We start from the raw sequence: 24,565 nt of genomic DNA, 5'->3' as shown, positions 1-24,565 counted from the left end.
ACTTCCTGGCTGTAAAGAAATGTACAGGTGGAATAGTGGCGGAATAATGTGATCCACATTACTTTTGTGAAACAGAGAGGTGATGATAGTACTAGAATAATTTCAGAAGCTGTAGATTGTTTGTGTTGTTGCAATGGATTATTACTATTTTACAAGTGTTGCTATTTGTGTCTAACTCCTGTATTCAATATTATATCAGCACTAGATACTGTAGGTGAATGTATATGTACTAAACTCACTTGCTCCCAGAGCTTCAGACAGATTCTTCCACAGGGCTGTGCCTGTGTAAGGTGCAGACACTCAGGTAATCCCCATTGATGGAAAAACAGTCACAGTCACAAAGCCTCCTGTCTGCCCGCTGAGCGTGTGATGAGATAGTGAAGAGATTGCCTGGGACATCTGGAGAATTTTCCTCCACTTTCACAAAGTAAGGACACCAAGGAGTACATACAGAAAAAAAAGATGACAGGTGCCTCTTCCTTAAGGCTGGCACTTCTAAAAAAATAACTTGCTTTGCACCGCAGTCCACTATGTGATGGTGGAGGTCAGACTGTGTTATATTTCCAACAATACTGCTCCTTGGATGTCACTTGGATGGTACATTTTGACACTGTTTAGCAAGATCTAAAAATAAACATTTCTCAAGGAGTAAAAAAAGAACATTAGACAATATATATCATTATATACTCATTTGAGGCCAACCCAGTCAGTTGTTCAGTGTACCATTTTGGTGCAGACTAAAATATCTCAACAACAACTGTATGGTGTGCCATTAAATTTTATGCAGACATTCATGGTCCCCAAAGAATAAATCATATTGAAGTGATTCCCTGACTTTTCCCCTTGCATTACCATTAAGCTATCAGATGGATTGATGCAGTGCATACCTTGGATGTTGGGGTTTACCTGCCTAATATGAGAGACTAGTCCACCATGCCAACCTGTGATGGATGCTGCATTGTTTGTGCATATATGCCAGCTGCCCAGTTTCTACTCTCAAGCCACTAGGATCCTAAATGATGTCACTGCCTCTTTTTAATGCATAAATTGAAGGAACTGGTGGGATTACATTTCACTACGATTCTACCGTATATGATCACTTGTGACAAATAAACTTGATTGATTGATAAATACTTAAGAAAAAGCGAATTTAAAAGGACAAACTTACATGTGGACACATTTTTAGATAGATAACAAAAAGAAATGAACATGTCTGAGGCTTTTTTGTTACAGTCTGTTTTTTAAAATATAATCTGAATTACACATTTTGACCTTTACGAGAGGCCATAATTGCTTCAACCACCATCCTGATTTAAATAAAACTTGGAGGAATGCCAATGATGGATCGTGTTACTCTTTGGCCCAAGGGGTTTCTGCATAATTTGTGTGGGAAAAGATGTTTACATATTGAGATACTGTCACATTTCAGCTAATCCAGTTGTGAGGCTCATGAGGCCTGAGGAAAAATGATCTGTTTAAAATCTATCTAAGCTACCTAAATATGTATTTTCCAAAGCAGCAAATACCGTTAACTTCTTGAGAAGGGATAGTGAACATCAAAGGCATCATATAAACCACACAGTCATCATAACACTGTACTAATCAATGATTAAATCATTTGCATAGATCAGATCTTAAGTTCAAGCTGTTCACTTTAACTAGTCCACCTGATTGTAAAAACAGCCATAAAAGAAGTTTTTAGACAAAAAAAGGAATTTACTGAACGTATAAGTGCAGACACCGACAGTATGAAGAGAAGAGAGGTGGATATTTTATATAAATCAAAATCCTATGGTACCCCCTTCCAGCTTTTCTCACATGGGTCAAAGGTCAACTTAACATCTCTCCAGTGATGAACTCTGGCATAATGCGGTCCAATCAAAGCCCTCTTACCGCCTTGGTTCACTAACGCAGCCATGCATTGTGCTCACAGGGCAAACGGGTGTGGGGAGCTTGACGACTTTTAAATGCATTAGACACCCATGAGAACCATCACTGTTAGAGCTGTCAATACAGAGTAAGAGCTCCAAACCCACAAGACAATCCATCAATTGAGCCAAGGATGGACATGGATAAGCAACAGAAGTGTTTGCCTATTTTTAAAGCTCTGCATCGGCCTCCAGAGACGGAAGGAAAGGTAAAACATCCATGCTCTGACAACTTTTGGCAGCATGGCATAAGTGGAAGATTAGAACATTTTATCCAACTGTGCATTTCAGTGGTAAGTAATTTTATTGAAAAAATAACAAAGGGACTGTTTTATTGGCTGTTTCAGTTTGTCTGGGTTGGTCATGTGTAACATATAGTTGTGCATTATTATTGTAAGCGATTAACCAGCATTTGGTTTTGGAGATTAAAGAACTGAATATTTTATTAATGTTAAGTCCATGGCACCGGTTATGGCCAGTCATTGTGGCAGTGGGTCTGTATATGTGAATTTATAGTTCTATTGTCACTATTTTTAATCCAGGTGGGAGTTTGGTGCATTAAACAATTAATGTACCCTGTCCCTCTCTCCACTGTGTTGGTCAGTCACTGGTTGTGGTCCAGCAAAAAAGGCAGACCTCCCATATCTATGTGTGGCTGTGTAAAGTAACGCTATGAAGAAGGGAGACAACATCGCATTGAACCAGTTCAATTAACATAATAGTGACTATGATCTCTAATCACCTGAGTCCCAATACTGTCTTTGCCATTAAAAAGTTATTTCAAATATGCTGCAAACCTGATAGTTGCTAAATAAAAACTCTTTAAATACTATCACATGCACATTATAGTGATTTATCAGTATTATTAGTCTGTGTTTAATTTGGCCTGTATCTGACCAGCACTTATTTTCTTCTCCGACTAAAATTGTCATGAACTAAGAGCGCAGGACTGGAGGACACAAATGCTCAACACAGCAGGTTCAGGCAAGAAAGGCAGGTTTATTACCAGACAGGGTTCGGTACACGGGCAGGCAGTCAGGTAGGCAGAAGTTTCCAAATCGAGAGGCAAAAGGCAGGTCAAAGGGGCAAGCAGGGTCATACACGAAAACAGGCTATGGCTTGGTCTATGATAAGAGCTGGGACGAGGACTGTGAGGTACAACGAACTGGCCTTTTCTCTCTCGATTTGGAAACTTCTGCCTACCTGACTGCCTGCCCGTGTACCGAACCCTGTCTGGTAATAAACCTGCCTTTCTTGCCTGAACCTGCTGTGTTGATCATTTGTGTCCTCCAGTCCTGCGCTCTTAGTTCATGACAGAACGAACTGGCCACTAGACTGTGAGACACACAAGGCAAAGTACAAGAGGTAATGAGGGAAGATGGGAAACAGGTGGGGAGAACAATCAGGGAGCAGGTGTGACAGGACGGGGGAAGGGCGTGCAGGAAGTAAACTAGAACAGAGACAGAGGGTTAGTGATTTCAAAATAAAAACAGGAAAGACAAGACATAAACATGATATGTGCAATAGCAAACAGAAACTTGACGGACATGACAAAAATAGTGCAGCTAACCAATGTAGGCTGGCAGCAAGTTCAGGTGGCAAAATCCAAAATGTAAAATTGTACAGAAATAAAATTAATCCATAATGTAATATCATTCTGGATTACATTGGTTGACATACAATGCTTCTTATCTTGTGTTTCTAATGTTATGTGTTTTTGTGGACGTGTAAGGAATAGTTCATATGTCATACTTTTTTTAATAGAAAGAGCAAAGGGAGCTTCAGTTTAATTCAAACTGCTAACATGTATAATTTTTAACAATTTGTCACCATTACACTACAGAACACAAGTGGTCCTAATCCTCTTCTACAGAAAAACTAGATAACTGCTAAAGTATAATAAGGTTGTCTGCTGTTATTTGATTAATAGTTTACAGTCTAATAATGTGTGTTTGGATTGATTAGACTGTAGCTGATTAGGCTAATTATAAGCTAATTCTGCTCAGTTTCTGTACAGCAAATGGTCACCCTTTGTATGCATGTTTTTAACTACTCTCCTGATTAAACATGATGTGTTTTATGGTGTTATAAATGACTCCTGATGAAACTTGAAACCTCAGCATTCTCGTTACCCTTTAGCCCCCCCTTTTTTTATAAGTCACATTAACATTTATTCACCCATAAAAAGCTAATATTTCTCTGCATAATATTTCTGTCAGCTGCTGTGTGTCTTACAGATTTGGGATTTCTATTTGTTTAATTCTAAGATACATTTTCAACATGCATGAATATAGCCATAATTATAACCTACAGTCTGTCAACAGCACATTTCATTGGGGACCCACTCAATTTCACTGAGAGCCAATCAAATGACCACCTGTGGTTACACTGAAAACTTATTCTTATCACTGATGTTGTGTACAGTTCTTAGTTGTTAGGCTTGTGTGTCTTTTTTTTCTTAGACTTCAAAAATCAATGAGTCAGTTGACAGAAAAATATGTCCCATTGGGTGTATTTCATAATATTTGTTAGACTAAAATGACAGTACTTGTCATTTTCAGATAAACTACTACTAGTGCCAACAGTTTTTGGACCCGTTACACCTCCTAACTACTCGTACTTTTATAAGACATCACTGCTCTTTTTCTGTTTCGTGTTTGCATGCTCTTACAGTGATACTTCATTCAGGTACCTGTAAGTTTGTAAGTGCATCCTATCTGACTATGTAAAGCATTGCAGGACCTATCGGAACATTTGCTGGGCCATTTCTCCTTGTTGGTTTCCAGACTGTGGAAGAATAATTTCCTCTTGCAATTCCTCTAATGTGTATTTTTGCAGAATTCACCATGAGGGTAGGCAGCCTTTTTTAATCGTAACATATCTGTGCAGTGTGAAGTGTTATTGAGATTTGTCGTAAAAAAAGTCTGGAGGCATAAAAGGTCTTACTGTGTCATTTGCAGAGTCTGAAGTGACATGTACTTACAGTGGATGTGCAAAGACTTCCAAAGTCATATCCCCTTTTACATCTCATTTATCAAGATGTCACAAGCCGTGTGATGTTACACATATTACTCAAAGTCATATCACTGAGACAACAGAGTATGCACCTGCTGATTCTGATAATGGGAAAGACACTGATAGTGAAGCAAGATGGAGACACTGACCCAGGGTCAGCTCAGGATGGATACACTGAAAACATTGCTCTTTTTTTCCTTGGCTTACAAGCACAGTATCTTTGTCCCTGCATCTACTGTCTTGGAGATTGCAAGTGAAATGAAAGTAGTACAGGATATGGAGCACGAGTTTACTGTGGATTTGTTTTCAAGAGGCTGATGAGGCTTTACAAACTCTAAGGAAACAGGTATACCTTAACCACACACCACCAAACACTTCAGTATTATAGGAAATAATTCAACTTGGTAGAACATAATGATAACAAAGGCAAGACAAAACTTTCATTATGATCCCATTTTAGAAAGCTTAAAAGCTATCTTGAGAAATGGAAGTGTACTATATCAATTTTTAAAGCATATGCATGCATACAAAAGCATGCTGTGTGATATTGTAGATGGGAGTGTCTCTAAATTCAATGCATTGTTTGCATCTGATCGCGTTGTTTCAAGATGCTTTTGAAGTCATAAATCCTCTGGGATCTGCTTGGCAAAAACGCAAAGTTCTTGCTGTGAACTGCATTTTAGGGAATGTTGAGGCACACAACTGTTGACTCAAAATTGTTTGGAGAGGGACCGTAAGATATTTGAACATTTTGATGTCAGATTTGTTTGACCTGGAGTCAACAGGCGTTTGTGTTGAAGGGAAATCCTTCAGAGGAAGTATTGCCTGTGTCATTGTAGACAATATTGGGTCCCACTATCTTTGAGGATTTACTGAAAATTTCAGCTCTGCAGAATATTTTTGCAGGTACTGTCATATTAGAAAAGAGGATTTTCAAAGAAATCCTCTTTCTACAGCCACCGAGAGAACGCCAGCCAGTAACAGTAAATCATTGCTGGAGTTGGAAAATAACCCAGATATGCAAATTCAAAAAGGCATCAAGTCAAACTGTGTTTTGAACAAACTCACACATTTCCATGTCTGTGCACCAGGACTCCCACCCTATCTTGCACATGCTTTATTTGAGGGCATAGTTGACTGATTTGGCAATATGCTTGTGGTTACCAGTAAAAACAAGGAAGTTGCAGAATGGTGAATTTTACAGGAGAGAGTCGGAACAAGGCTAATTTTCTACCTACCGATGGGACAACACTTGGGGGGCATGCTGTCCAAAATTAGTGGCTTCTTCAGTTCTTACAAGTACTGTTTCATGACAGGGTCAGAGAAACTTAGGATGAAGACCTCTTATTGCTACTTAGACTCATGGTTGAGCTTGTGTGTGCTCCTACACTGTCAAAATCACAGGCTGCCTACATGAACGTCCTCATAATGCATACAGTATATAAACAAGGCAAACAACTTACATTACCTTTAACATACAATTTGGAGCATTAATTCACACATGGACGATGAGATTTGAGAGCAAGCACAGCTATTTTAAGAGATGATGCACGTGAGTAAAAACTTCTAACACATGATAGAATCTCTTTCAAAGAGGCATCAGTTGCTGCAGGCCAACCAAAGCAGGATAAATGTGTTATTCCCTGAGCTGATCACATCTGACTGTACAGTATTTTACTCAGAGTTGTATGATAGTCAGGTTATGGGCACATTGAAAGCATTGTGACCTGTTAGAGAGTTAATTCTCGGCCTGATTGCATATATTGTAGTGACACAATAAAAGGCTGTGCTGGTTGTGCTTACACAGAAAAAGAGCAAGACTTGATGAGCTTCATGATTACATTCCAATTAGACACTACCACAGAAATGGCAGACTGCTGGTTGCCTCTTAAACATAGTCAAACCATGGAGCCTGTAAAGGATCAGAAGCACACTGTTTTCACTGGAAGGAGAGCGACTGGAAACTGTTATCACAAAGTTGACAGACCATGGAGTCACACATATGGAAGACAGCACAGCAACAGACTTAAATGGGAGTTTGTCATCGGTGCAGTCCAGGCAGCTGATCAATGCATTTAGCTCAGGTATGTAATGGGCTTGATCAGACACTGGACCATCCTCATACACACAAACACTCCCTCCCTTCCTCCCTCTCTCTGCCTCTCATTTGCTTTCTTTGCATGATAGGAAAAAAGACCTACATTGCTATTGGTATGGACGTTGAACAGTACATTCATCTCTATCTCTCTGTCTACCTCAATCTTTCTCATTCTTATTTAAAAGGGATCTATTATGCTGAATTCCAGCTCTATATTTTTTTACTTTCTGAATCCAGTAGAGTAGCTTTGCATGATTCCCAGTTCAAAAACTCCCTATTCATCTTATACTGGCCCTTTATGCAGCCCGTCAATATAGCCTCTGTCTTTTAATAGGCTGTTGTAGATCCTATCTCTTTAAGGCCCGCCTCCTGATGAACGCACTGTGTTCTGATTGGCCAGCTCTCTGGAAGCAGCTGAGGGCAGCACATATCAGAGTTCTGTTAAGTTACCTCTGATGCAAACCCAATATTTTCTGCTTCACTGCTTCAAATTAAAATATTTTAAATGACTAAAGAACAGCAGACTTGTATTGTGATTAAAAAACTTTGACAAAATAAGATATGGACACATTCAGAGTGTTTTGTTCAGCATGTTAATTAGAAATAATGCAGGGTGAAACAGTACAAGCACAAACAGTGTTCACATATACTGCTTTGTTTTTGTTGTCAAGGGTGAAAATAAAGCTATTGCTAGTTACACAATGGTCCCCAGCCTGCCTGAGTCTTTGGCTGTACTATAGGTCTCCCTTTAAATTTGCCTTCCTGGAATGAGAGGAAAAAAAGACCTATATTACTATAATATGGTCACTGAACAGTACATTCATCACTCTCTCACTCCCTCTCTCTCTGTATGAGACAGGGAGGGGGTTTTTTGTGTAAATGATTTGATGGAGCTGCCGGTAATGATGTTTGAGAATTTATTGTTTCCCCTCACCAGTTTATATTGAAGTAAATGATGATGGAAACGGAACATTTTTATAATGTGGTGTACAAAAAAAGAAGAAAAGTATTTCTCTCTCTCTCTCTCTCTCTCTCTCTGTCTCTCTCTCTCTCTCTCTCTCTCTCTCTCTCTCTCTCTCTCTCTCTCACTCTCACTCTCACATAGGGCCTGCTTGATTAGCACGTGTTCATAATCAATTGAGACAAAAATTGTAATTGAAAATAAAATTCAATGCATCACCTAGCCCTACTTACAACTGATATTTTATTCGCTATTGTTCACCTCTTGGCATTCCCCATTTTTTCTTATTTTTTTGTTTTGTTTAGTTTTCTCTCAGAGTCCCTTAGTCATTTCCTGTGCTCCTGATGTTTCTAGTTTTACTGAGCATCTGGTGGGGACGCCAACTGTGACGCATCCAGAAAAGTTTCAAATCCCATGACAGAACCTCCCAGTTAAGTTGACGAATGCGCTGAAGGAGAAAAAGGAAACCACTGCCAAAAGATAGAAGACACGCGACCAGGATAATTACGGAAGATCTGATTGCTACTGACACCACACCAGGCAGAAGCAAGTTGATTCCTTCTTGGATAAATGTAGCACAAATGCAGTGGGTCAAAGTTTTGCATCCCTCGTTATGCAAATTGAGAACCAAGTTGAGAACGTCAGGCTTTCAGCACATCCCATGAAAGGAGGCAAAAGAAGGAAATGCAAAAAACCAGACAACCATGAGAGAAAATGATATAAAGAGAGAAAATGCTGCAGGATGCCTCTAAAGAAAACCTTCTACCTGTGAGTGACATTAAAAGATTAATGTTTGAGACACACTACGCCCAGCGCATCACTCTGAATAACGAAGAATAATCAAAGGCATGGAAGAATAGTTTCAACCTCTTTGAAGTCGCCCATCTGCTTGACCACACAGAGGAACTGATGGGATTTCTTGCTGAACCAAATTGAGGGGCAAGATCATCACTGAGTGTCTTGTGAGCAAGGGACTCACAACAGACCCATTAAAACTCCTCCAGGGCCTAATGGAGTACCTTGCAGAAAAGTCAAAGGTGCTGCTACTAATAAAGAAGTAAGCACACAGCGTAAGTAGCCTCCTTTTTTAAAGTAGAGATGCATGATTTTACAAGGAAGATATAGTGTCTTCCTTGTAGAATCCTTATAAAGAATAAACACTAAGAATTAGCATTTTTATTTCATAACAGAAAATGATGCACCATTTAAAAAAATGCTCTGTTTTACTGTAGATGTGCCATTAACTATCACTTAATGTCCTTTTTTTTCTGTGTGCACATCATTAATTAAAATAACTTTTTAACTTTTTAATCACGGGACAAAGTCTGAGTAATGAGCTGCCAGTACTTTTTCTATTATTTTATGGATTTATTTCTTAGAGTGTAGCTTTATATATTGACATATAAAGCTAGACAGAAAAATACATTAGACAGGAACCCATTTGAAAATCTTGAGATTCAATTCTCTAATATAGTATAAAAATGCTATTTATCTAACTGAGACACAGCGTTGTACCCAAATTTATATTCCCCAAAAATGTTGTTGCCCTGGCAGCGTGTCTCTGCTTCAATTTCACGGGAGAGAGGAACATAATGAAATCATTTCTATGTGTGTGGATTGTTTTTTTCTATTGCTGTCTCCTTCAAATTGTGAAACAACCGTTTAAAATCATTTCACGGGATTACAAAGAATGAAAGTAACTCACCTCATAATGAACAGAGGCTTGATAGGGCTCGTTTATGATTTTATTATTGCAAATAACATGGGTTCACTGATTCAGCACTGGGGATAAACATTTTGGGACAATACTATATCATTTTTAAAGTCATTATATGGTGTGTTGGATACAAGTTTTCACCAAAGAAAATAATGTATTCAACCCTGTCTCCTGCTAAATACGTTTGTATAGTTCTAATTTGCTTTGCCAGATACATTTTGGAGCTTGTATAATGATCACTGCCAGCCTTTTTTTCCCCCAATGTTGTTGGGTCCTTGGCCAAAAGTGATTCTGGTTGGACAGCAAAAAACCGCAACGCACTTAAAAGTTGCTTGCTTGCAAATTGCTTTTGATTACTTACAGGAAGTAGGTACTTTTGATAATCACATTTTTTCTGTTTAGTTTATCCAAATCAAATATTGTTGCATGTCAGTGTCGATACAATGTGTTGTATGCCAGATTACCAGTCCAGCCCTGCTGGTGAGTTTGTCAGTGATTGTTAAGATGATGCTTATTACCTAATGCAAGTCCGAACCAAAATCATAAGTCAATAGCAGGCGGGGAGTTCCGGTCCTCTGAAAATGATGCCAACGCAGAAGTAACTTAAAACTGCATTCTATCAAAAGGCCACCAGGGGGCGACCGTTTTGGTGTCAAAAGGACTTCCGTCTCTATACAAGTCAATGGAGAATTCATCAACTTCTCACTTGATTTCTAACCTCAGTAAATGTTTTCAAAATGTGTTTATGGTCTCAATCGCTAGTTTAAAGCCTTCTTCAATGCAGTATGATGTTCATTTGTGACATTTTGGCCTCCCTGATTTTATATTTGAGGATAAAGCAGGGTATGCATTAGGGCGTGGCTACGTCGTGATTGACAGGTTGATTGGTTCACAGGTTCAGGAGGGCGCCTCGTGCCCCTCCTGATGCCCATATAAGTAGAATCCGTGTTTTTGTTTTACCCGGCATGCACCGGAAATTTTCAAGATGGCGCTGCCCAGATCCGAAACTATTTCGCTTCCAAGCAGTAGTCCACAAACCAATGGGTGACGTCACGGATGTTACGTCCATTTTATATACAGTTTATGGTCAATAGTCCTAGTGGATAATTTGGTGTCAGAAACCAACATTCCCTAACCTTAAGTGCTTTGAGTTACCTAATCAACATTTTGCTACTAAGAGTGAATACTGTACCAAAAAGCTGAAAATGAACATTGCATTGGCGTTTCATTTTCTACAAACATTTGTTTAATATACTGTAGGTATATAATTTCTAATCAGTTGCATATTAAGATCATTTTAGGAGATAAATTGTATTCTCAGCAAATATATGGTGAATTATTCTATCATCTTATTTCTATGCATCACTGGCCAAAAGAGAGAAGGAGTAGAAGAGGTAACATTACTTCAAAGTCTTTCCAGCTAGTTTGAAGCATCAGAAGTTTGAAAATATCCAGAAAATTAAATGAAAGTACATTTCAGGTTCAGCTGTCAATTCCTTTGAATGAATGAATGAATGAATGAAAGAAAGAAAGAGAGCTTCTTTTCAAAGCAACCATTTTGCACAGTCCTTCAACATCATATGGGGAAAATCGGTGGTAGACAAGAAAGTGAAATTGATTTCTGTACTAACATTAGTCTCAATAGACCTGAATACATTGCAACCTTAAAATATGTTGCAGTTATGAGTCATATGTCTTTTTCTGTTGCTTTTAATTTATTTGTTTTTCACTTTTTCTCCGTAATTTGTTGAAAGACAGTTTGAGTGAATTAAACTTTTCAAGGACTAAATATTTTATGAAATATTACATTAAATCTATTTTCGTATTCCAAGGTTCACAATGAACCTTCAAGTTTTATAAGTGACTAAAACTAAATAAGTAAATAAATGAATATATAAAGTCCAGGTACAGGTGTGTTTGGCAGATATTTTCGCTGTCAGGTTGATACTATCTTTTCACATCAGCATGTTGTTTTTTGTTGATTTCTTGTTTTTTTTTGGGAGCAATATTAAAGATTGAAAGAAATTTGAAGAATCCTAAATGAATATCCAGTCTGCGTATCCTGCAGACAGCTGCTATATTATCTCATTTTGTGAGATTCGTTACTGATTCTTTTTAACCTCGGCTTTTCTGCCTCGCTGTCCATTTCTAAGAATGTCCAATAAACCAGCTCAGAGCGGCCATATGAGCCTGAGCCCTCTCCTCCTCCTCTATGCATTCATTTATCAGCAGCAGCCAGGAAGTGCTGGAAAATTGCCCTCATCACTAGACAAATGTAGAGGCCATGAAACTCCTCTCCAGCCTTATTGCTCACCTAAAACAAACAAATGTAAGGCAATTACACCACAATTAGTTCATATATCATGACAAATTGGCCCAAATAAAAGCCAAATTTAAACTGTAACAGGTAGTGATACTGACACATTGAACAGAGGCAACTGAATGCTGCACGTACTGTACAGATGTGAGTCGTGTGGGTACTATAGTGCCTATTTTATGCTCAGTACTGTGGTTTTGTAATGTTTGAAGACCCTTAGGCCTCATTTCTGGTAAGCCTCGAGATTTACATGTCATGTGATAATTGTCTCAGTGAAACATATATATTTTTTATGTCTCTTTCCACTTTATTTTACCTTTTGTCACCTTTGTTGAAATAAATTTATAATAACAATGTATCAAATGACCATATATAATTTCAGAGCTGTTGCTTGTAATGATGAACCTACAGAGAATTATCAGTGCCTCTGCAGCTCCCCATTGGCTTTATGGAGCTTTACAGCGAGTTTCAGCTCATTGTTTATCTGTCTGGCTGCAATTTTACTGTTTTGGTTCACTCTCACCACCATCAGACATTGTTTTCAGCCAAAGAAAGCAGCTGTTGTCAGAGAGAAAAACTTCTGTACACTACCTGCTCAGTACCAAATGGCAAATAGTGGAGCATTCTGCAGCTAAAGAGCCAGATATTTCCCTCGGGGGTTGGTTGAGAGCAAAAACAGAGCTAAAATAGAGTGAATATTGGACTTACATTCACCTGGTGGACGGGAACACAACTCCAAATGAATGATTATGTTGCTTTGTAACTGCTAGATGTGGAAAAGAGTAACTGTTTGTGAACACATTCAATGTATCAACTTAAAAGGTGATAATATGTCAATGCTGTCTTTATAATTTACGCTACTGCCCCTAGTGGTCAAGAAATCAATTGATGCAGATTTATGTTTTCTCTGAGATTACAAATATCTAGATTGTTATATTTAGGAAATGTGTTTCTTCTCCTACAAATATTTTGTTAGTTTTCAGCTCCAATTAGCAATATGACAATTCTTGATGCACTTAATAATAAATAATTGATCTGGATCTAAACCTGTAATCACAGATTTCTGTCGCAGATCCAAATATAAGTTAAAAAAACTAACAAACCTCTTCAAAAACATCTAACATGTAACTCATTCATGTTTGGTAACCTTTAAATTTGGAGTTACGTAAAATAAACTGAGGGCAAACTTACATCTGGACTGATGACTAAACCAGGTAAGAACACATGAAGAAATAACTACTGTAAATAGGAACACCAGAGAGGGGGAACTACAGCATAAATATTAGAGTAAATTATAATAATTCAGATTTAAACAATTAGAAGACTCTGTATAGGCAAAGGGTCGGTTCACCCAAATGAAAGAAAGGCTATCAGCACTATTAATCAAGAACAAACTAAAGTTACAAAAATGTCCGTAGTGAGGTGTGCTATCAATCTAATTCCCATTAAATCCAGCTCAAACACAACTCCTACTTTGCTGGAATAAGAAGTGGTTATTGTAATTTAACAACTTTATTAGGAATGCACATTGTGTGAGCACAACGTTAACTAAAATATTAAAGCTCTTAAAATGACATTTTGGCACCGGGTCCCTCTACAAAACAGAGCTAGAAAAATGAGCTAATAATGCAGGACTCGCCATGCTTGATTTTTTACTTTAGTAGTGCAAATTATCTTACATACAGTATGCATGAAATTATCAAAATCAAATGACGTGCACTGAAGCTGAGGCGTTTTGGCCCCTAAGAGTCTGGAGCCCTGAGGCTTTGCACAACTTTTTTATCTGCTTTGTCAATCCTTGGTTGAAGCAGAAGGCTCAATAACTCAGTCTCTCTGCATGACTACCACTAGACATATGTGAGCAAATGCGTTTTCTGTGTGTGTGATTAGATGAAGTGATTTTTTAGATGAACTGCTCTATTAACATTCTGAGTTCAAATTATCTTAATCCCACAATGGCAGAAATTCACCCAGCGGAATAATGAGCTTCCTGCCATTACATGTGGTGATATTCAGTCAAGTGTCGCTGGTACATGACTGCATCATGATGAGTACCGAGAGGAAGGGAGCTGCGGAGTCAGTGTGTTGCCTGAGAGGTGCTTCATCAGTGGGTCAAGAGGTGTGAGAAACATGGGGAGATGGTCCGACTGATATTCTAGACCTTCCTCTGTGTGTGTGTGTGTGTGTGTGTGTGTGTGTGTGTTTGTGTGGGTGGCTAGTGGAACCCAGGGAAACACACACACACACACACACACACACACACACACACACACACACACACACACACACACACACACATCCCAAATACTCATGCACAAATTACATGGGAGCAAATCAATACTTCTCAAGCTGACCGGCAATGACGTCAGTTTCACAGTTGGATCTCACTCTTTTCTCTCCCTGCATGTCCGTGTCCGTGCGTGTGAGAGAGAGAGTCTCCCTGCCCCCTTTGCACGGGCGCGCACTTTTGAGGCGCGTTGCTACGTGTCCAGATTGGAAAGCAGCTGCGCGCCGCTGCATGGGGAGGCAATAAGTTGCACAAGTGATGGACGAAGATTAACAGCCCGGCGAGTGGCTTCCTAGTTTTCCCCAGAACTCCACACACTGTCTGAGACTAAACATTATGTAATTACCACCACTGGAGACATGAGTAGGCTGCACCGCACCCTCCCATAATTCTTAATATGTATGGCCAGTAATAGGCGTGTATGTATGTCATTATGATCACATTTAACCAGAAATAGATCTATGAAGATTGTTGTCACTGTAAAAGCAAATTAAGCATATATAAAAAAATAAAACCTATTATGATGACGACGATGATGTGAATTGAGATAAAAATAGCACAATTAAGGCAAGGTCGCTTGCATCACAGATGCTTTAAGTCCCAGTGGAAATATGACTGTGACATTTAAATCAGGTTTGCTTTGGCATTTTAAGGATGTACAGCCTACAATTTTAAATACTGAACACTGACTTCAAGATTTAAAAAAATCCCTTTCATAGTATCCTGCGGGTTTCTGTCCCTGATGTGAAATCGGGAGCGGCTGTTGCCCCGATTCAACATCACCCCTCTGTCGAACTGAGCACCCCCCCTCCACCCCTCTCACTCTCTTTAGCTCTCTCTCTCCCATCAGACCGCCTCTCTCATCCCTCCTCTTGCATATCCACTCTCTCCCTCTCCCTCTCTCTCTCTCTCTGCTGGAACGCACGGACCTCCGCCGCTGTCCAGGGATAATACTCTCTCGCTTTCTCCGTCTGTGCCGCTGCAGAACGGACCATAAAGCCACTTGCTGCCTCTTCCTCCAGGCCAGACCAGGACCTCGATCAAGGTAAGACAAGTAATAAAAAAAACTCGCTGTGTTGTGTCCAAGCTGGATTCCAAGCTGTCAATATGCTGCACTTGTGGGTTCACTGTGGGATATGTGGTGTGCGCACTGGAGACACATGCATGCTGCCACGTTGAGAGGTTGTGATTCATGGGTCGATAGGAGATAGTAGCTTGATGTAGCCTCAAATGGTTATTTGGACAAAATATGTGCTTCCTCATCTTCTAGTCCTGCGTGTGGTTGCTCGGACGGTCCGTCCCGGAGTGTTGCTGGGGAGGGTCCACTCCTCACAGGCACTTGTGTGAGATGGAAGCAGAAATTGAACAGATGAATAAAAGAAGAATAAAACATAACAGAGACTGGAGAGAAAAAGATTTAGATGAGGGGCGGGGACCTTTGGGCAAATAATTACCAGCGCGACCTATTGACATCCATACTGGCCAAAGGGCAGTTTTGTCATTATCGCTTCACAGCGTGTATGTTTTATATTCAGATGGGCAGGACAGCTGTTGAGCAGAGGGGGGGTGTTGGGAAGATCAGGCGGAATCTCCGGTCTGTAAAGGATGCCTGCAGTCAGGACATCCCCGGCTGATGCGCTCGGAGCGGGGACGTGGTGCTGGAGTCGCTCCGTGCCAAACACGCAGGAGGCAGCTGGTGCTTGCGTGTGCTCAGCGCTATCGCTGCATGTGTGTGTGTGTGTGTGCAGGCATAACTACGTGTGTGTGTGTGTGTGTGTGTGTGTGTGTGTGTGTGTGTGTGTGTGTGTGTGTCTGTGTCTGTGTGCGCGCGCGCGCGTGTGTGTGTGTGTAGCCGCTTCCATCATCTGTCCGTGTGTGCGTTTGCTGAGACAGACAGGCAGATGGGAAGATACTGTAGTATGCAGCAGTGGTCGGTGTAAAAGGATGCTTGCGTATGAACACGAGTGCCTTTGCTCGAGTTATCAATGTCCACATCAAAGTGTCTGTTTCCACAGAATGCGCATTAGTAGGGATAAAGGAAGGGGAATGGGGTATTTAGTCTTTTTCGATCCTGTAACACAAACCTCATTTAGCAGTAGCAGTGCGCGTTTGGAGACGACAAGAGAATAAAGAAAAGAGAGAAATGAGAGAGACACGAAGAGGGAGATGGAGGGAAGACGAGAAAGCAAAGGAGGCGAGGGAGGTGAGAGGGGAAGTGAGAGATGAGAAAGGGTAGAGAGAGAGAGAGGGATGGCGCCCTACACCAGCGCTCTCTGGCAACTCATTTGATTTATCGCCTCTCCAATGCGCACTGACGCACAAAGCTCCGGGTCCCCCCCGCTCTTACTCGCTGTCATCTCACCGACTTGATCAGGATTATCTCAGACTGACGGTCGTCGACCCCATCTGGCCACAGGGAGCGCACCGTCACCCAGACACGAGACCCCGTTACAACCCACCTCTCCTCCACAACCCCCCGCCTCCTCCTCCTCCTCCCCCCCGGTTATTATCGGGTGGCCCCACAGGGCAAACACACGTTTAGACGTGACAGATGACTGTCGCCGTGAAAGCAATCATGACTGATGCAAAGTGTCAAGCGAGCCAATGGACATCCAGCGGTGATGTGTTTTGACTCCAATTAGATTATTTATTTTTCTCTGCCTCTGCAAGTTGGATACATTTGTTTCAGCATTTCATTGTGATGGCGCGTGTGTGACTCATTTGGCAGAGTGAGGGGGGTCAGAGCAGCGCTGCAGGCTGTTGGAAGGAGCGCCAAATGTAATAAGACCCATCGGAAATATTAGGACAGTAAAGAGTGAAAACACACACTGATCTTCATCGTCAGCATCTTCAACAACACTGCTGCCTTTGTATCATGGTGCATCTTCATCATCATCATTACTTTTGTTTTTATCACCTCCATCATCATCAGCATCTTCAACAACGCTGATTCTATTTTTGTTACCTCCATCTACATCAACATCATCATTAAACGTGATTTCATTACTTATTTTTGCTTCTTCTTTTCTTCATCACCACCATCATCTTTATCTCTGTTATCATTTCCATTAACAAAATCACCACCATCATCTTCATCATTTCTACTGCCACCCTCCTCCTCCTCATCACTACTATTAATGTAAAGATCATCACATAATCTTCATCATTTCTACTGCCATCATCATCATCATCATCATCATCATCATCATCATCATCATCATCATTATCATCATCATCATCATCATCATCATCACTACTGTTAATGTAAAGATCATCACATCATCTTCATCATTTCTACCGTCATCATCATCATAATCATCATCACCACCACCACAACTGCTATTAATGTAAAGATCATCACATCATCTTCATCAGTTATACTGTCGCCGTCGTCATCATCATCATCATCATCATCATCATCATCATCATCATCACTACTATTAATGTAAAAATCATCGCATCATCTTCATTACTACCTTCATATTACCATCAACCTTCTGCTCTTCCTCCTCATCATCCATGCTGTCACTGCCATCAACATCACCATCATCATCTTCACCATTTCAACTATAAACATCACTGCTATAGCTAGGCTATACTGTATCATAGTCTTCATCACTGTCACCTTAATCATCATTATCATTATTAAAGATCGTTAAGACCAAAAGTAAGGTCACAGAGTAGAGGTGAAAATGTTGCTTTGCATTTGGTGTGAACACACCTTTATAACTGCTTTCATCATCATGATCATAATCATCATCATCATCATCTTGGGGGCAAAAAAAAAAAATCTTAAAATGATGATAAATTCAATCTCCTCTCCTTGCCAGCTTTTGATATATGACACACTATCAGCAGGCAGAAGTGTTTTAATGCCCACAGGCCTGAGATCTCATTCATAAATCTTTTATGGGGGCAACAGGTGAACGGACATTAGGCTGGAGTCGGATACATGGGTAGATGCTCACAGGGAGAGACATATGCACTGATATAGAGATGCAAAGATGCAACTGTATTCAACACTGGCTTTACAGGGGTTGTTACTGTACTGTACTCATATCTGTGTGTCGCTATACCGTGTCCACTGTGATAATATAGAATGAAATGGGAGCAGTATATTTCAAGGGCCACACATAAACAGGATATAAATGAACAATATGTGATGAGTAATATGCATAAAATGTCAATTTAAAACCACAATTTCATGCAAGGGTCATGTGTGTGTTTCTTACAGTGCTATAACCATGAAACTACAAAATATTAATTAAAGAAAAATAACTACGGGAGATTAGATTTAGGTTAGTTAAAGGCCACACCCATTTCAATTAAAATATGACAAGGGCAGATTAAGGAAACAAGAAAGAAAAAAAGAGAAAGATAAGAAGGGAGACAGAGAGAGAGAGAGAGAGAGAGAGAGAGAGAGAAAGAGAGAGAGAGAGAGAGAGAGAGAGAGAGAGAGAGAGAGAGATGAGAGGAGAAAGTACATCAGGATAGAGAGAGTACAAGAGAGGAGAAATGGAAGCAGAATAACAGAAAAAAGTCTGATAAAGCCAAATTCAATACTTATTAAGACTTAAAAAAAGCTACTAAAAAGTAACAAAGCTGCCACATCAGTTTGCTACTAATTATCCCTAATGAAAGTTCTGACAGTTAAAGAAAAGAGACGTGTGAAAAATGATTTTCTAAGTGACACAAAGTCCAATTATGTGTGTGGTAAAACGAATAAAGAAAAGAAAAGAAAAAAACCCCAAACACTTCATTCCTGTAGGTGCCCATAATAAGCCCTGTACTTTTTGACAGTGCAATTGTCCATGAACAGGTTCTAATCAATGATCTGTTGTTGAACATCAGTCGGTGTTATGAGATTAAAAAAAATATTGTTTTGTGTGGAGTGGTTAAAAAAAAAAAGATTTCTATGCACCTTTTCCTTTAACTCAGTACAGTGTGCTGTAGCTGTTGCATACACACAGTGCTCACACATGTTTCCACTGCTTCTCTACAGAGGTGGATATTCATGCTGCCCACTTAACTAACATCAAACTGATTTCTGTCCATAATAACAAACTGTCACTCAACATGAGCAGTCATGCAGTTGACCATCAGTCAGACTTCAGCCGGTTTCAGAGGCTTAATGAAATCTGCTGTTGTGTTTAGCTGCTGTTGTTGTTGGCAGACTTTTACTGTGAAGCAGCGTCAGAAAGCATGAACTGTGAACACATTTGATTTGGATCATGTTCTGCTCTTTTGTCAGCAGATCAAAGTTACTTAAGCTGTATCCAACTGCACGGAAATGTGATTACTTGGAAAAATGCAGCATTTTTAAATGAATTACTGTATGTCCAATGGTATAATGTAAAAATAAGTTGGCAATAAGCATTCATTGTAAAGAAATGGAACCTACAGTAACTATACAAGACATTTTGACACTTTTAAAACCTTATGATTTCCAAGATGATTCCTTGGAAAATAAGAAAATATAGTGGGAGAGAGGATGAGCTAAATCAGTTAGACAGAGAGCTGTTAAAACATCTTCTCTCCAACATCACATCATCACATCTGTGGTGCCAATAGACAACTTGTCTGCCGCTGTGTAACACAGAGAAACAGGCATTTGAAAGACTGATCTATAAAATAAGTCACGATTTTTTAAGTATTCTTAAAAGTCAGAAAAATACTGAATTAATTTGCAAACATGTTCAAACATGTCCCATTACTTAAAAGCATTGGGTGTACCACCATCTTGCAGAAGCTACACATAATACAACGACCCACTTCAGCACAAGATGAGTAGCCTTCAGCAGGTTACTATTGCTAATCAGGAGAAAAGTCAAAGGACAAATCAATATTGATTTCCTCTGACACCTCCAACAAGCTGTAATCTCTAACCAAGACAAAAATAGAACAGGGCCAAGGAAACAATTTCTGTCTTTCTCTCTCCTCCTCCTTCAGATTTACACTCATAAGCACACGTACGCTACACAAGGATTACACAATCAACAGGAACATGCAATTGCAGCAAGGAAGTACTGTAGCATTGCCATGTTTGGGATAAGGGCTTTAAGTTTCAGTTACACATCTGTTTTACTATCCAGTGTGATATAATGTGTTGTACTTACTGCTGTGACAGAAAGAACACTTATTTCAAAAGGCATTGTAGGTATAGTACCAATCAAAACTTTGGACACACTTTCTAATTCAAGTGGATGGGAAAGTGTGTCCAAACTGAAGGTTGTAGCAAAAGATATCGGCAAACATCAGTAAATGACAGGCAGAGATGACAGTGTGTATTATATCTGAGGCTCCAGCAGCCAAACACTGTCTGCAAGAACGTAGGCTGGCATTAACTTTGGTAGAGACATAATGTATGTATTCATATGTACTTGCTCTATATCACTCTTTTCTTTTTCATAGGTTCATACATACACATACATACACACGTAAAGAGTTGGATATAGCAACAATATTGACATGACTTAATATGCATTTGCTGACTTGCCTGAAACTGGACGTGTATCATGAGTTTTTTCTCAGATTTTTACCATTTTATTTTATTGATAGAATACTAAACTATAAGTCTGAGACCAAAATTAATACTTACTGTAAATGACCGTCACAATAAATTTTACCAAAAATAAATAAATAAAAGAATAGAAGCCTATAGGTGATGTGCTGCTATGAAACTAGCTGGTGTAAGATTTGCAAACCTTACCTGAGCTTCTGTCCTTCTTGTGGATCTGTCAGTTTGTGGATTTGGGGTGACACAACTCAAGAGTCAGAACCACAGTGATGTCACATTCTACTTGTGGTATTCTTTCATTCAGTTCCGGAACTCATGCTTGGCTTTCTCACTATGACATCAGAGCTCACCTGAGAGGCAGCAGCTTGAGATTCTCCACCTCACCCACTCCACTACTGTTGTTGTTGCTGCTGGGCTGCTGCTGCTGCTGCTAGTCAATACGCCTACAGCTTGAAGTTCAGGGTTGCCAGATCATCAGGTTGAGTATTGCCCATATCTTACTGTTTCACTATTTATCATAATAGCGCACTGTTTTGCAGAAAGAACGCACAACTTCTTAGCACATCCAGCAGTTACAGAGCAATATTATCATTCATTTGGAGTCGTGTTTCTGTCCATTTGGTGAATGAAAGTCAAATATTTACTCTCTTTTAGCTCTGTTTTTGCTCTCTACCAACTCTTGAGAGAAATATCTGGCTCTTTTGGCACCAAACGCTCCACTAGCTTCACCAGCTAGTCGTTAACTGTGTCTGGTTTCCATTTGGTGCTGAGCAGGTAGTGCACAGAAGGGTTTTTAGAGATTTTCCCCTGAAAACAGTTGCCTGCTGTGGCTGAAAATGATGCTATGAGAGCACTGAGAGTGAACCAAAACAATAAAGTTGCAGCCGGACAGCAAAACAATGAGCTGGAACGCGCTATAAAGCTCCATAAAGCCGAGAGGAGCTGCAGAGTGGCTGATTATTCTCTGTGGGTTCATCACTATGAGCCATGCCTCTCACATTACACACTCTGTCATTTGATATATTATTAGTATGAAACATATTAATGATAGTCACTTTTTATATAGGCTGTGTTTTTTGTGGTTTTATGATTCACCTAGAGTTACAAGGACAAAAAGATGTTGCAGTTGTTTCTCAGTTTAGATACTTTGAGCTCACAAAATCACAAATTACCTATTTTGTTTTGGGGAGGCAGAAGAAATATTATCAGTTTTTGTCCAGGTTACTCAAAAGATGGACAAAAGCTAAATTATCTTCATGTAGCCAGAGATAAGTTAGAAAAAATGGGGTAATTTGGGTGGTTACCCTTTAAGTAGTTTGTTGACAACACACTTTCACTGGATTGGCAACCTGTCTAAGGTATTTATCTGTGGTTTTACTCAGTGTATGCTAAGATAAACTCCAGCAACATGTGAGCTTGAAGAGGATTAAGTGGTAGAAAGATAATGACAAAGAATTATATTTTCTTTTGCAAGTCCAAATGCACCACAGTGTTTTGCCTTGCCATATTGCGCTCTGTGTGAAAGTGTACGATGGACACTGTGAATCTGTGAAGTGACAGATTTGCTCCACGTATCTCCATCTGTATGTGTAGCAGTCTATGTTTTTTCTGTCTCCTCTCCTCATTTTCATTACTCTCCTTTGTTTCCCTCACCACAAACATGAGAGGGATAGAGGAAAAAGACGGAGGGCGATGGGGTAGACGGCTCTAGGGAGACTTTCCAATGTTAACTCTGCTGTTCGTCTGCAGCAATAATGCCGGCAACAGGAAGGACAAATCTTATCAATGCCCAAATGTTTATTTTCTGCCATTGTGAAACGCCAGACTGTGGCTCGTGGTGATAAGTTAGTGATGTAAAAAAAAAAAAAAAAGAAGCATTTTGCTGCTTTTTTTGGTTGAATGCAAAAAGTAGAAGAAGGAAGATAGGCAAGTGGGGAAGAGGGATGGCCTATGGGAAGGAGAGAAAGAGTTTCAGCCTGGCAGAATTGTTACAGTGTGGAGCTGGGATTCAGAAAATGCTGCAGGTTTTTCTTTTATACAGAATATACATATACTTTTATACATTTTACAGAATCTTAACAATAGCCAACAGTTAAAATATATTTTCATACTGCAACTAGCAAAGGCTGAAAGTCATCAAGGGATAGAGAAAAGATCTGTAGCGCATTTATAGTTCGGATTGCAGTCAGTGGCAAAGCTAAAGGGTTATAAAAGTGGAATATAATTGGAGGTTTGAAATCTCATATTGGGATATCCTGAGAGGGTTTGTTGAGGAGAAGATACTATTCTAATGCTTTCGGTTCACTCTGCATTTATCTCTGTAATGCCATTAAGCAACTCACTTCACCATCAAACACTGTTGCACGTGGCTGTGCTGCAATGCTGCCTTAAATTAATATGTATACTGGTGTGATTCTGTCATAAGGTTTCGCTGAAGGGGGAAATTAGAAGTCCTCATGAATTACATCCCTGAGATTTAGTTCCGCTCAGTGCTCAAGGCAAATTCTAGCAATAAGTGTTGAATTTTGAAAACTTCAAACCTTGAAATCAGTTGTGATATTAACTGCAGGCCCCTCCACTCTGATTTAGAAATGAAACACCCTTAGCATCCTCGACTTTATTACAAAGATATTGTACTATATGTTTTTAAATAGTGTTATTTTATATGATTTGATATAGTGCATAAAACAACTGCATATTAACCATATGCACCTTAAAACCTAATGAACATAAAACATCAATGTGTAGAATACTGTGAAACAACCAGATCCCTAAATGCTCCTCAGTCTGTCACCTTCAGTTAACATAGTTCAAGTTAATGGATGAGATATTTAGGTTGTAAGTCCCTAAAGTCTTCAAAAGAAGTAGTGTTTATACATTAAGACATAGCCTGGGAATTTTACCTAGTTTAACCTTTTTCTATTGAAAATATACAAACATCTGAATTTTACATGTCAGAAGGTGTCTTGGTGAAACTGTGTCTCAGTGGATGGGACACTGTGTTGCAGCTTCACTTTGTGATTTATTGTGATACAATGGATGTATTTTTACATCCATTGGGGGGGTGGGGGGTGGACAGCCAAGAAATCGTTACTGTTCTTTATTCTATTTGTTTCGGGCTGTATACAGTTTAGCCTGAGGAAAGGCTGAAAGTTTCTGCTGTGAGTTCCTCTCAGTTTAGAACAGGTTCGCGGCGATGGTGGCTGAATCCATTGGGAGTTGATGATGTGTTGAATAAAATCGTGGTTTCGCTTCCGGACTGCTGAGGCACACACACACACACGCACGCACACGCACACACATGCACACGCACTCGCACACACACACACACACACACACGCACACTGCCTTTTTTACCCCAGTAATGCTGTTTTGTAAAGTTTATTTTGTTGCCTGAAACTTCATAATCTTCTACCACGTTGCCTGAAGTGCTGATTGAAAAAAGAGGAAAGTTGAAGTGAATGAAAAACAGATACAAATGCAAATCACAGTAGTTATAAAATGAAAGGAACTGCATTTAGAGCTGAGGGAAATGAGTTTGGCCGAAAGAAACCATTTCTGATTCACCCTTTTCATCAAGAGCGCTTTTTTTACTCACCTGTTTTGTCCTCACTTCTTCTGAATTTCCAAATATGCAAAAGGATTCTGCCTCTTTAGAAACCCTTCTTACTTGCATGTGTACATTTGTACTTTGATGTCTTACAGTTTTGCAGCACAAAGCTTTT

Source organism: Scomber scombrus, chromosome 2, assembly GCF_963691925.1.
Source record: "Scomber scombrus chromosome 2, fScoSco1.1, whole genome shotgun sequence".
In the NCBI taxonomy this organism is placed as follows: domain Eukaryota; kingdom Metazoa; phylum Chordata; class Actinopteri; order Scombriformes; family Scombridae; genus Scomber; species Scomber scombrus.
The sequence above is the reverse complement of the archived record's forward strand: the minus strand, read 5'-3'. Positions refer to the sequence as shown.